This window comes from Molossus molossus, unplaced genomic scaffold (genome assembly GCF_014108415.1).
Source record: "Molossus molossus isolate mMolMol1 unplaced genomic scaffold, mMolMol1.p scaffold_m16_p_17, whole genome shotgun sequence".
NCBI classification, from domain to species: domain Eukaryota; kingdom Metazoa; phylum Chordata; class Mammalia; order Chiroptera; family Molossidae; genus Molossus; species Molossus molossus.
Window position 1 is genome coordinate 65,926,388 of NW_023425352.1, and position 12,042 is coordinate 65,938,429.

Below are 12,042 nucleotides of genomic sequence, written 5' to 3' on the forward strand. Positions count from 1 at the left end.
GGGAATTCAGGGAGGAGGACGACTGGGAAACAGATCCATGGAATTTAGCAATCAGGACGCTTGTGCCATTTTTAACAGAATGTTTTTATTACAGTGTTTGGGGCTGGAAGCCTGACTGGAGCAGGCTGGAAATGTTCGGAAGTGGAGACAAGGAATGCAGACAAGTATTCCGAGCTGCTTGATTGTGAAGGGAGAGAGAGTGATAGGGTGCAGCGTGAAGGGAATAGTGGGGTGAGACGGGTATTTATTTAACCATGGGAAACATGGGAAGACTTGTTAATAGACTGTGGGAAAAGGATGAAAATGAGCGTGAGTGTGGAAGAAAGAGTGAGAGAGAGATGACTTGAAAATCCAGGAAAGGAAAGACGTCATGTGCAGAGGGAGTGCTGGGCTACTGAGGACAGCGGTAAGGAGGAGCCACTTCAGGGAAAACCGTCTGCAAACGTAGCAGAGGCACTTAAGGAAGTTATTAACTTGTCTATTACATCATGAAGTTTAGGCGGGATAGTGGAGTCCAGAGTATAAAGGCCGGAGAGTGGGATGCGGGAGTGGGACGAGCGTAAGGAGAGCAGATGATGATAAAGGGGCTGAGAGTTTAGCTAAGCTACTCCATGGTGTTGCTGCCTTGACATCCATTTTGTTTGGCCAAGTGGCCTGCTGGGACTTTAAATGGAGACCAGTCCCCTCATGCAAACACATGCTCAAACAGCAGTCTGCAGAGTCACAAAAAAATGTAGGTTTCTGATATAACATCCCCAATAACCCTGTGAGCAACAGTCTCCCCCACTTCCCAGGGCCTTTCTGTCTTACATGCCCCTTAGGTAAGACCTCTGTGAACCTTACCAAAATCTCTCTCTTTTGTTTGAATCGACAAGTCCAGCTCTAGCCTGAGAACCCCAAAGCACTCTATCTGTGGACCTTAATAAGTGCATGCGTTTCAGGTCCTGCTGCTCTCTGCCTGCACCCTGCCTTGACCTCTCTGTGTGGCCCCTCTAGGTATGCTATGTACTTCTTCCAGGTCCTCTGAGTAATGATCTTCTTCATTTAAATTTCCCTGTGGTCTGTTTTTGAACCGTGGCTCACCATCTGACACCCTGTGCTCCACTTAACAAATGTTAATTTCACAAAGCTATAAGAGGAGCAGAACATGCGATTTTGGAGGTTCTGTGTGAAGATCTACAGAAGTCCAGGTGGTGGCCCAGAACTGGTAGATGAAGTTCAGTGGAGTCAGGGTTAAGAACTGTTGAAGGCTGGAGGTTGCAATGTCTCATCCACAGGATGATCTCCCCTATGAGTGAATACATTGCCTAATCTGATGGAGATAATAGCCATGCATGGGAGCCTCACTGGGCTGGTTTCTGGAAGCTAATGGTAGTATCTTCTTTCATGCAGCACAGCAGAGGGATGACTTCATTCATTAGTAGCAGAAAGCCTAAAGCCAACAGGCTTCAGGGCCAGCTTGACCAAGAGACTCCAGGTCTATTTCTCTGCTGTTCTCTCAGTCTGGTTATATATGAGATTAATTATTTTTATTTATTTATTTATTTAAAAAATATTTTTTAAATTGATTATTTAGAGAGAGACAGGAAAAGAGAGATAGAAACATCGACGTGAGAGAGAAACATTGATTGGCTGCCTCCTGCACGCCCCCCACTGGGGGTTGAGCCTGAAACCCGGGCATGTGACCAGACTGGAAATCGAACTGGGACCTCTCAGTCCATGGGGCGATGCTCAATCCACTGAGCCACACTGGCCGGGCAAGATTAATTATTTAAAAATGAACAAAAAACAATTAAAAAATATGTGGTAAAATACACACAACATAGACTTCACCATTTTAACCATTGTTAAGTGTAGAGTTCATTGGCATTAAGTACATTCACATTGTTGCTCAGCCATCACTACCACCATCTCCAGAACTCGTCGAATCTTGCAAAACTGAAACTCTGTACCCACTAAACAATAATGTCCCATTTCTCCCTCCCCACTGTCCCTGGCAATCACTATTCTACTTTCTGTTTCTACAGACTACTCTAAGGAACTTCATATAAGTGAAATCATAGAGTACTTGTCTTTTTATGACTGGTTTATTTTACTTACCATAATGTCCTCAAGGTTCATCCTTGTTGTAATATGTGTCGGAATTTCCTTCTACTTACAGCTGGATAATATTCCATTATATGTATACACCACATTTTGTTTATCCGCTCATCCACTGATGAACACTTGGGTTGATTCCACCTCTTGGTTATTATGAATCATGCTGCAGTGAACATGGGTGTGCATTATATCTGTTTGAGTCCCTGCTTTCATTTCTTTTGGACATATACCCAGAGGTGGAGTTGCTGGGTCATATGTCTAATTTTTCAAGGAACTGCCAGATATTTCCATAGCTGCTACATTGTTTTGCATTCCCACTGCTATAGGCTGAATTCTTAAGCTGCTTATACCTGGTGGGAAAAGTTCCAGGCTTTCTCTCTCCACATTGTGATGTCAGAAGAAGGGCGGAAATTCTGACCAGAATTCTAACCAGTAATTATGACACAAACCCTGCATGGGCTGCTGAGGTCCCATGGCTAACCCTGCACCAATGACTGGTGGGAATGGGAGTGAATTGGTGGCTTTAGACAACCTGGTCCACCTTGTGGCTGGAGGTGGGATCTTCAAGTCCACGTGCTGCATGCGAGCCACGTGGGGACCACCGGTACGAAGAGGTCAGACCTTAGGTATTTCAGATAGAAAGGCATTTCCATGCACATTTGTGCTGTGGGACCATTCTCCTAGAATCTGAATTCTGTTTAGCTTGCCATATTATTTTTGTCTCCTTGCTCAGCTGAAGCTTAGCTATTTCTCTGACATTTGGAATTGTGGCCCAATGATCTAGGAATGTTAGGAAAAAGGCTGGCTTATTTTTAACACGTGTTTTGTTGTTGTTGTTGTTTTTTACCTTTATAATGAAAAGTAAATGTCAAGACTTTTGCCAAAGTCAAGACTTTTCTTCACAGTTTGTCATAGACAGTGGGAGATGGCATGTTGGCCAGGTTCCTCTGGTCTCAGAAAACAGGACTGCACGTGGGCCCTTGTTTCCTGTTGCAGTACAGCATCGTGCAGCCTCCAGGCTGAAAGCTGTGCCCTTCTGTGAGCAGCCCAGGCCGCGTGGCACAGGCCACCTTCCACAGTCACGCAGATGACTCGACTGCCTTAGGAAGGAGACTATAGATGCCAGTTCCCAGGCCCACAGTCAAACAAAGAGCCAAAGGGAAAGGCCTTGGGGACAAATATGACTGGCTCTTTCAGAAGCAAAATAGTAGCTGGTTGCAGCCAAGCTCTGAGCCCATTTGGAAGGTTTCACTGTTAATCAGGGCTGGCTCTGTGTAAGTGAATTTTTCTGTGAAAGTGAATTTTTCTGTGAAAATTCAGGTGCGTAGCAACTTTTCCAGTCCCAACAAAGGGAGTGTGGAGTCCCAAAATGGAATAAAGAGTACGTCTCACTTAGAGCACTCCACTGCTCTGGGGACTTTGGTGACCAGGTCAGTACTTTCCTGCTGGCCTCAGAGGCCTGGGTGAGCTCCGGACATGGTGGCCTAGGAGCCACCCAGCAGTGTGTGCACACATGGGGTTTTTTTCCACCTGGGGCTGGGCAGGCTGGGAGGGGCTTCCTACTTTTTACCTTTAAGAATAAAATGTATTGGGCCCTGAAATGCTTAAGCCCCTCAACAGCATCTTTTCCTGCCTGGAAGGGATATCTACTTGGCCGCCTGACCCTGAGAAGAGCTCGAAGAGACCCTGTCTCATGTTTTCTTTTGGTTCCATATTCCCAGGCTTCCTGGTTGTCAGCTCAAACAGTGGTGGATCAGTGGCAGGCCTTAGACAGCTCTTAGGAAGGTTCTGCGCAGGACCCTGCTAGGGCTGGTGCTGGAAACATAGCCGTCATGGTCCAGGGCCATGGAGGGGACCTGGCTTCTGTAGGGGGCCTAGGGATGCTTTGACCTCCAAGCTGCTGGCCCAGCAACCTTGGCTGTGTGTGGCTCCAGAAAGGCGGGCCTTTCTTCATCGGGGCCTCCCAGGGCAGCAGAGAAAGTGCCCCAGTCCTGTTTCCCACCCTCTAAAAATGGGGACTTGACTTCCCTGGGTGTTCCAGGCTCTTCTTGTTTCAGCAGGAGGATCCTGTGCTTTTGATCTAAATCTAGTCTCCTGCTGGAGAGACCCAAACAATCTAAGTCAAAACAGCTTTAACAGGAAACCTGTCTCTTAAAGCCAAGAATGCAACCAAAATAGCTTCAAGTCTAATACCGACAGCAGCATCATTTGGGAGAGGATTTTACCTGAGAGAAACATAAGTGAAACTTTGCCCCCAAATGGTCTGGCCTGCAGGGTTTTGTGGGGTGCAGAGAGCACAAGACTGCTGGGGACCACCTACAGGCACCTGGGCACAGAGAGCTGGGGATTCCAGCTCCAACTGAACTGGCCACCCAGAGAACCATGCAAGCAAAAGGTGTTTTCATTGAATGAACTGAGCAGATATTTTTGTTTGGTGGAGATAATTGAGAATTTTAGAAAGAAAAAATATGCTTTAAAAAAAAAAATAAATAAAAGCACTTTATTTAACTGTGGAATATTTATGAACTCAAAACACTACAAAGAAGAGAAAAATCATCCATAATCCTATAATACAGAGAGAACTACAGCAAATGCTTTATAGAAACCTTGAATGTTTCTTTTCTTTATATATGTAGGCATGAGTATGTGCACGTACACACACACACACACACACACACACACACACTTTAATGATTTGTGTGCCTCCTGTTTTAGTCTCTTTGTCATCTATTTTCCTCTCCCCACATGCGGTCACTGCTGCCAGCTTACAGACATGTTCTCTACACATACAAAAAATATATATATATTTATGTTTTCACATGTAAGGTGCAGCAGAGTGCTTTTCTGGACCTTTATTTTTTGAACTTGACAATGTACCTTGGAGAGCCATCCATATCAGTATGTATAGCTCAACTTCATTCTTTTATAAAGTTGCATAATATTCCACTGTATGATTGTGCCATAATTTATTCAGCTGCATATAATGGACATTTAGATTGTTTCCAAACTCTTGATGTTAAAAAAATACACTACCTAGCGGTGGCATCACTGGGTCAAATCCCACATGTTGAGCGCTATGACCAAATGGCCTCCCCAGAGCTGGCGCCAGTCTGCACCCGCCCACGCGTGGGAAGGCGTGTTTCCCTGCCGTCACTCACACAGTTTGCTTTCACAATTTTGGATTTTTGTTGATCACATAAGTGAGAAAGAAATATCACTGTGTAGCTTGCTTTGCATTCTTTTTAAGGGATTGAAACTACTTTACCATATTTGAAGCATTTGCATTTTTGTATCTGTGAAACTTCTATGTTATTGTCTCACGTTTCTTCTGAGCTATAGGTAGCTCTCTTTCTCTTCCACCTTTTTGAGAACAATGTTTTTATTGTTTGGCCATTACTCCTTTCCTTCTTCTTAGCCCAACAAGAATGGAAGCTAATGGCTGCTCAGAGCACAGAATTTCTTTTTCTGCGTCTTCGTCCCCTGCCCCACACGGTCCGCTTCCTGCAATATGGCCGAACAAGGTGGTTCCTCCTGTCTCCTCGCCTCTGACGCTCCTTCCCGGCACCCCAGCAGCCGAGGGGGCTCCTGTCCCCAGTGTGCACCCAATTCCTCCAGAGTAATCAAGAGATAGTGGATCCCGCACCTTAATTTATATCGTCCACCTGGGAGACCACTGCCTCTGCAGATTTTTATTTTTAATGACACTTTCTTTGGCATTGTCCTGTGCTTGACCTTAAATGCTTCCAGTACACCTCCATAAGTGTGCTTCATGACTTCAGACTTTCACTACTGTTCCAAGAATGGAGTTGTTCCACTATGGAAACACTATGGTGTTACCTCAAAAAATTAAAAATTGAACTTCCATTTGACCCAGTGATCCCACTTCTAGGAATATACCCTAAGAAGCCTGAAACACCAATCAGAAAGAATAGAGGTACCCGCATGTTCGTAGCAGCACTATTTACAATAGCTAAGATCTGGAAACAGCCCAAGTGTCCATCAGTAGACAAGTGGATAAAAAAAGCTGTGGTACATATACACAATGGAGTACTATGCAGCTGTAAGAAAGAAAGATCTCTTATCCTTTGAGACGACATGGAGAGGCCTGGAGAGTATTATCCTAAGCGAAACAAGCCAAACAGAGAAAGACAAGTATCATATGATCTCACTTATTTGTGGAATATAATGAACATAACAGTCTGAGGAATGGGGTAGTCCCAGAGACATGGAAGTGGGGTATAGACTGACAATCCCCAGAAGAGCAGGTGATGGGGGAGAGATAAACCACAGAACTTATATGCATGTATGCATGAACAATGGACATGGACAACAAAGCTGGGGACAGGGCAGGGAGGGAGTGGGAGGGGGGAATTAGTGGGGGAAAAAGAAACATCTGTAACAAAAATAAATAAATTAATTAATAATAAAAAAAGAAAAGAATGGAGTTGTTAATGCTTATTGCTTCAACCTGTGTGGAAATTTCTTAGAGACGTAAGGGGAAATGCTGAATTTTCTTTACCTCTTTACATTCACACTTTCTATACAACTTCGCATCACATATCTCTAATTTATAACTAGATTAATGCTTATTCAACAAAACATTTTCTTTTGAGGTGAATATTGTTTCTTCTCTTATAGGTAATAAGGGACAGTAAGTCTTTTCTTCTCCATATAAATTATTTTCTTCCTTTTTATTATAGGTATAAACCACATATATAGAATCCCACTCCCACTATACACACACAAAGGGAATAATAGATGAACAAATAAAGTGATATGTGTCTATTTTTAAGAGTAAATGTGTGGATAATCGACAACAAAGAACTGTACAAAGCAAACATACAAGCCAATCCTAAACTTGGAGTATCCTAATGACACATACTAAAAATTTAATCTTTATTGATTCTTTACATTTTGATAGTCTGTAAATATATTTCATGAAAATAGAATAAAACACAATCCAGTATATGACTTCCAACTTTCCAGTTATTTTTTCCCAATCACACATTTTCTTGGCATTATTTCCTTTGCTAATTATTTAGAGGTTTCTGTCTCCTTACTGAAACATGCAAAATTCTAAAGAGAAAGCTATTTATCCGAAAAGAATCCCTTACCCTCAAGTCTGAATGTGAATGGGCCATCTCAGTTTTCTCCTCCTGTGACTTTTAAATCCTTTACATTTATGTGTGGGTCCTGACCTTTAAATATATCTGTTAATTTTATTTTTTCTTTATGTCTGAATTTTATTAATTTATTTTTGTTACAAATGTTTCTCCTTTCCCTTCCATTGACACCCTCCTCCTGATCTGCCCCCCTCACCTCGGCATTGTTGTCTATGTGTCTATGTCCATTGGTTACACATACATGCATTTCAATTCTCTGGTTTATCTCTTTCGAACCCCTTGCCCCCTTCTTCTGAGATTTGTCAGTCTGTACCATATGTCTATGTCTCTGGGTCTATTTTGTTCATCAGCTTATTTTGTTCCACAAATTGTTCCAAAAATTGATTGCACACATAAGTGAGATCATGTGATATTTATCTATCTCTGATTGGCTTATTTCACTTAGCATAATACTCTCCAGGTCCCTCCATGCTGTCTCAAAGGATAAGAGATCTTTCTTTCTTACAGCTACATAGTATTCATGGTGTATATGTACCACAACTTTTTTATCCACTCATCTATTGATGGACATTTGGGCTGTTTCCAGATCTTAACTATTGTAAATAGTGCTGCTATGAACATGGGGGTACATATATTCTTTCTCATTGGTGTTTCAGGTTTCTTAGGGTATATTCCTAGAAGAGGGATCACTGGGTCAAATGGCAGTTCCATTTTTAATTTTTTAAGGAATCACCGTATTGTTTTCCACAGTGGCTGCACCAGTCTGCATTCCCACCAGCAGTGTACTAGAGTCCCCTTTTCTCCACACCCTCGCCAACACTTGTTGTTTGATGATTTGTTGATGGCGGCCATTCTGACAGGTGTGAGGTGATACCTCATTGTTGTTTTAATTTGCATCTCTCTGATGATTAGTGATGTTGAGCATTTTTTCATATGTCTCTTGGCCATTTGTATGTCCTGTTTGGAGAGGTGTCTATTTAGATCCTCTGCCCATTTTTAATTTAGTTTCTTAAAAAAATGATGTTAGAGAGAAGGGGAGAGGGAGAGAGAGATAGAAACATTGATGAGAGAGAACATTGACTGGCCACCTCCTGCATCCTACCCCACTGGAAATTTTGCCCACAACTTGGGCATGTACCTTGACTGGGAATTGAACCAGTGACCTCCTGATGCACGGGTCTGGGCTCAACCACTGAGCCACACTGGCCACACCCTCTGCCCACTTTTTAATTGGATTCTTTGTCTTTCTTTTGTTGAGTTGTTAGAGTACTCTATATATTTTAGAAAATAACCTCTTATCTGATGTATTGTTGGCAGTTGTGCTCTTCCATATAGTGGGTTCCCTTTCCATTTTGATGCTAGTTTCTGTTGCTTTTTAGTTTGATGTAGTCCCATGTATTAATTTTTTTCTTTGTTTCTCTTGCCTTAGGTGTTGTATCAGTGAAAATTCTGCTGCGTGTGTGTCTGAAATTTGTTGCCTATATTTTCTTCTAGGATTTTTATGGATTCATGAGTCACATTTAAGTCTTTTATCCATTATATCTGTTAATTTTAGAAATAACCACAGGGAAATAACTTTTGTCTAGCATAGGAGATAGGTATGGACACCAGGTTGTAGAAACATCATGACTTAGTCTACTTTGTGTTGTCTTCAGCCCTCACCTTGCCCAGTTACCAGTGAGATTGTAGGATTCACTCAGTCTATTTTATTTCTTTTCACTTACAGCACTTCCTACATTGTGAGGTACCAGGATCTAAGAGAGTGTCAGACAGGAGGCTCTCCCTTTTACATCCTAATTTTAATCAATTTTATTAATATGCTTAATGTAGAGACTCCCTGGCTTCTGAGTTAGTTTATTGAATGGTTCAAACTCAGTCACCTGTCAGAGGACCAGGGTTTGTTACTTCAGAGCAATGAATGATGTTCAGACCTGGCTGACAGGGTGGGACGAAGCCTGGGATGGGTTGATTATTGCTAAGGAAAATTTTTTTTTTTATATCCTTACTCGAGGGCATTTTCGCATTTATCTTCAGATAGAGTGGGAGGGAGAAAGGGAGGAAGAGAAAGAGAGAAACATTGATGTGAGAGAGACACATCAACTGGCTGCCACCCACACAACCGCACCCGGGGCCATGGACAAACTGCAACCGAGGTACGTACCCTTAGTGGGAACCAAACCCAGGACTCTCTGGTCCACGGGCTGACGCTCTAACCACTGAGCCAAACCAGCCAGGGCAGGAAAATGTTTTCTTTATATTAGACTGACCAAATAAATATATACAGTTAAAAATATATGTTTTATTGCTTTTTTTTAGAGAGAGAGAGAGGGAGAGATAGAGATAGAAATATCGATGAGAGAGACACATTGATTTACTGTCTCCTGCATCCCCCCTCCCCCCCCCCGCCTCCACTGGGGATGGGATTGAGCCTGCAACCTAGGCATGTGCCCTAATCTGGAATCGAACTGGAAACCTCTTGGTCCATGAATCAATGCTCAAACATTGAACCACATTGGCCGGGCCAGTCTAATACAGTTTTAATGGACATGTTTCCAAGGCTCAGGGGAAATGTGGGTGAAACAGTCATGTATGTTCCATTCTCAGGAACGATAATTGTTCATCACCATGGCCAAAGCACACAGGCCTCAGCAGAACTTTTTTCTTAGGTTGTAGCTCTGTGCTATGAAAAATTATTTTATTTCTTTTCCCACTTCAATCATTAATAACAATTTGTCATGTATTATTTACTAGATAGGCACAAATTTTCTTTTCTTTTTTTTTCTCAAAGGGGAAGCATTATCTCAGCATTTAGGCAATTGGCCAGTGTTTGTGATCCATGAATACTGAATATATTTAGACTCATTGTTATCTTGATATCTGCTGGGATAGAGAGGAACAATGGTAATAACAATAATGATAGAGACAATAGTTAGCGATTAGTGTGTGTTTGTGTCAGACACTCTTCAAAGCCTTTTATTTTTGAGACTGACTGGGGGCAGCTGGGGAGCATGTCCACCCTGGCGCAGAGGAGGCTCATATGAATTTTAAGTGATTGCAAGAGAGCCCAACTGTGGTTGTCAGTCACGCACCATCTGGAATACAATGGCATGCACTGGAACACAGTTATATTTGGACCTGAAGAGAATCCTTTTGAAGATTAAACTAGCAATAGACTTTTCTAAAAAATATCCAAATAAACTTCTAACTGCTAGGTTTTTTATCCAAAGTGTTCATCCAAATATGTATGCTGATGGTAGCATATGTTTAGATATCCTTCTGAATCGATGGAGTCCAACATTTGATATATCTTGTATCTGAACATCAATGCAGCCTCTGCTGGGTGAACCGAATCCAAACAGTCCAGCCAATAGCCGTGCAGGACAACCATATCAGGGAGAAAAATGAGAACATGAGAAAAGAATTTCAGCCATTGCTGAACAAAGTTGGAATAATTCATAATAAGCATCTGGTCTGCTAACCTTTTTCATCATTGTTGTGTATAACTTACCTCTCAGTAGAGAGGCTAACAAATTTAATGTGCCACAGGTTTTAAGACTTCTGCCAGATATAAAAAAGCCTTCACTTGAGAACCTACCAAAGCCTGTGTGTCTTGATGCACGTTTTGTTGCATGGTGTGAACTTAGTTATCGCTTACATACATTTGTAATTTATCCTGTTTGTATTTTTTCCAAGTGGATAATATTGGTGTGGAGTTTTCATGACAGAATAGACACCTTTTGTAAGTCTATAAAAAGAAGAGCATTTTGTTTTTGTTAAATCATTAAATCCCTGCTGACGGTGGAAGCAGCAGAGCCGGGCTTCTGCGAGAGAGTGAGCCGTTCCTGGCGGAGCTGAGCAGGCTCCTCCACATGCGCCGGTTGTGGCGCGGTGTATTCATCACCGGGGAAGTGTGGTGGCCGAACTACACCTGTTCCAAGGAGCCCTCAGACAAGTGTCTGTTAAGAGCTACTGATGGGAAAAGATTAGCACAGTGGCGAGCTCCAAAGAAGCAAGTTTCAGATGGCTTATTCCAACGTGCTGAGAGCTAACACGGATGCGCTGCAGAGCAGGGACAAAGAGCAGGCGTGATTAGAGCAAAGCGGCACAGCGAAGGGCACACAGTCCCTGGTTTCACCGACTAACCACCGAATTGCCATTTACTTTGGTTTTGACTTTTGGCCTCAAAGCTAGGTTTCTGGTTTCCCTACATTAACTGTTTTCATGTGAGATTAGGGTCATTTTGGATGCAAGAATAGCTGTGATGTTTACAGGGTAGTTACAAGAAGCCAGTTTATTTTACATGTGGCTGATTGGTCTGTGCTGAATAGCTATATATTCCTGGATCATAGTTTAAAGCCTAGGTTGCCATCTGTGTGAAGAGCAAGGTATCATTAAACCTATTTCAAAAAAAAAAAAAAATCATTAAATCCCCACAATGGAAGGAGCAATCGTTACTCCTACTTTACAAAGGAGGAGATTGTGGCACAGAGAGGTTAAGAAACTTGTCTGAGGGTACACAGCCAGGAAGTGGTAGAGCAAGACTGGAATAGAGGTCATCCAGTTTTTGCTGCTGTGAAGAACACCGTGTGTGTGTGTGTGTGTGTGTGTGTGTCCACATGTGCACATGCATCATGTATTGTGTATACACTTAGGGCATTTATTCCCACACAATGTAATGAGAGAACTTGATGGGTCAGGAAATTGAGCCAATAAGAAATTCATCAGCCAATAATTATGTTTGAATGGGCATCACAGTTGAGATTGGCTCTCTGCTTCTTGAAAGTATTGTAGGCAATTTGTAGCCAACCTAGAGCTGAAC

At 42.4% G+C, this 12,042-nt stretch overlaps 1 pseudogene; it reads left to right on the top strand.

Moving 5' to 3' along the window:
• The first annotated feature begins 10,231 nt into the window (after nucleotides 1–10,231).
• Nucleotides 10,232–10,682, top strand: LOC118632570 (annotated as a pseudogene).
• Nucleotides 10,683–12,042: the final 1,360 nt, after the last annotated feature.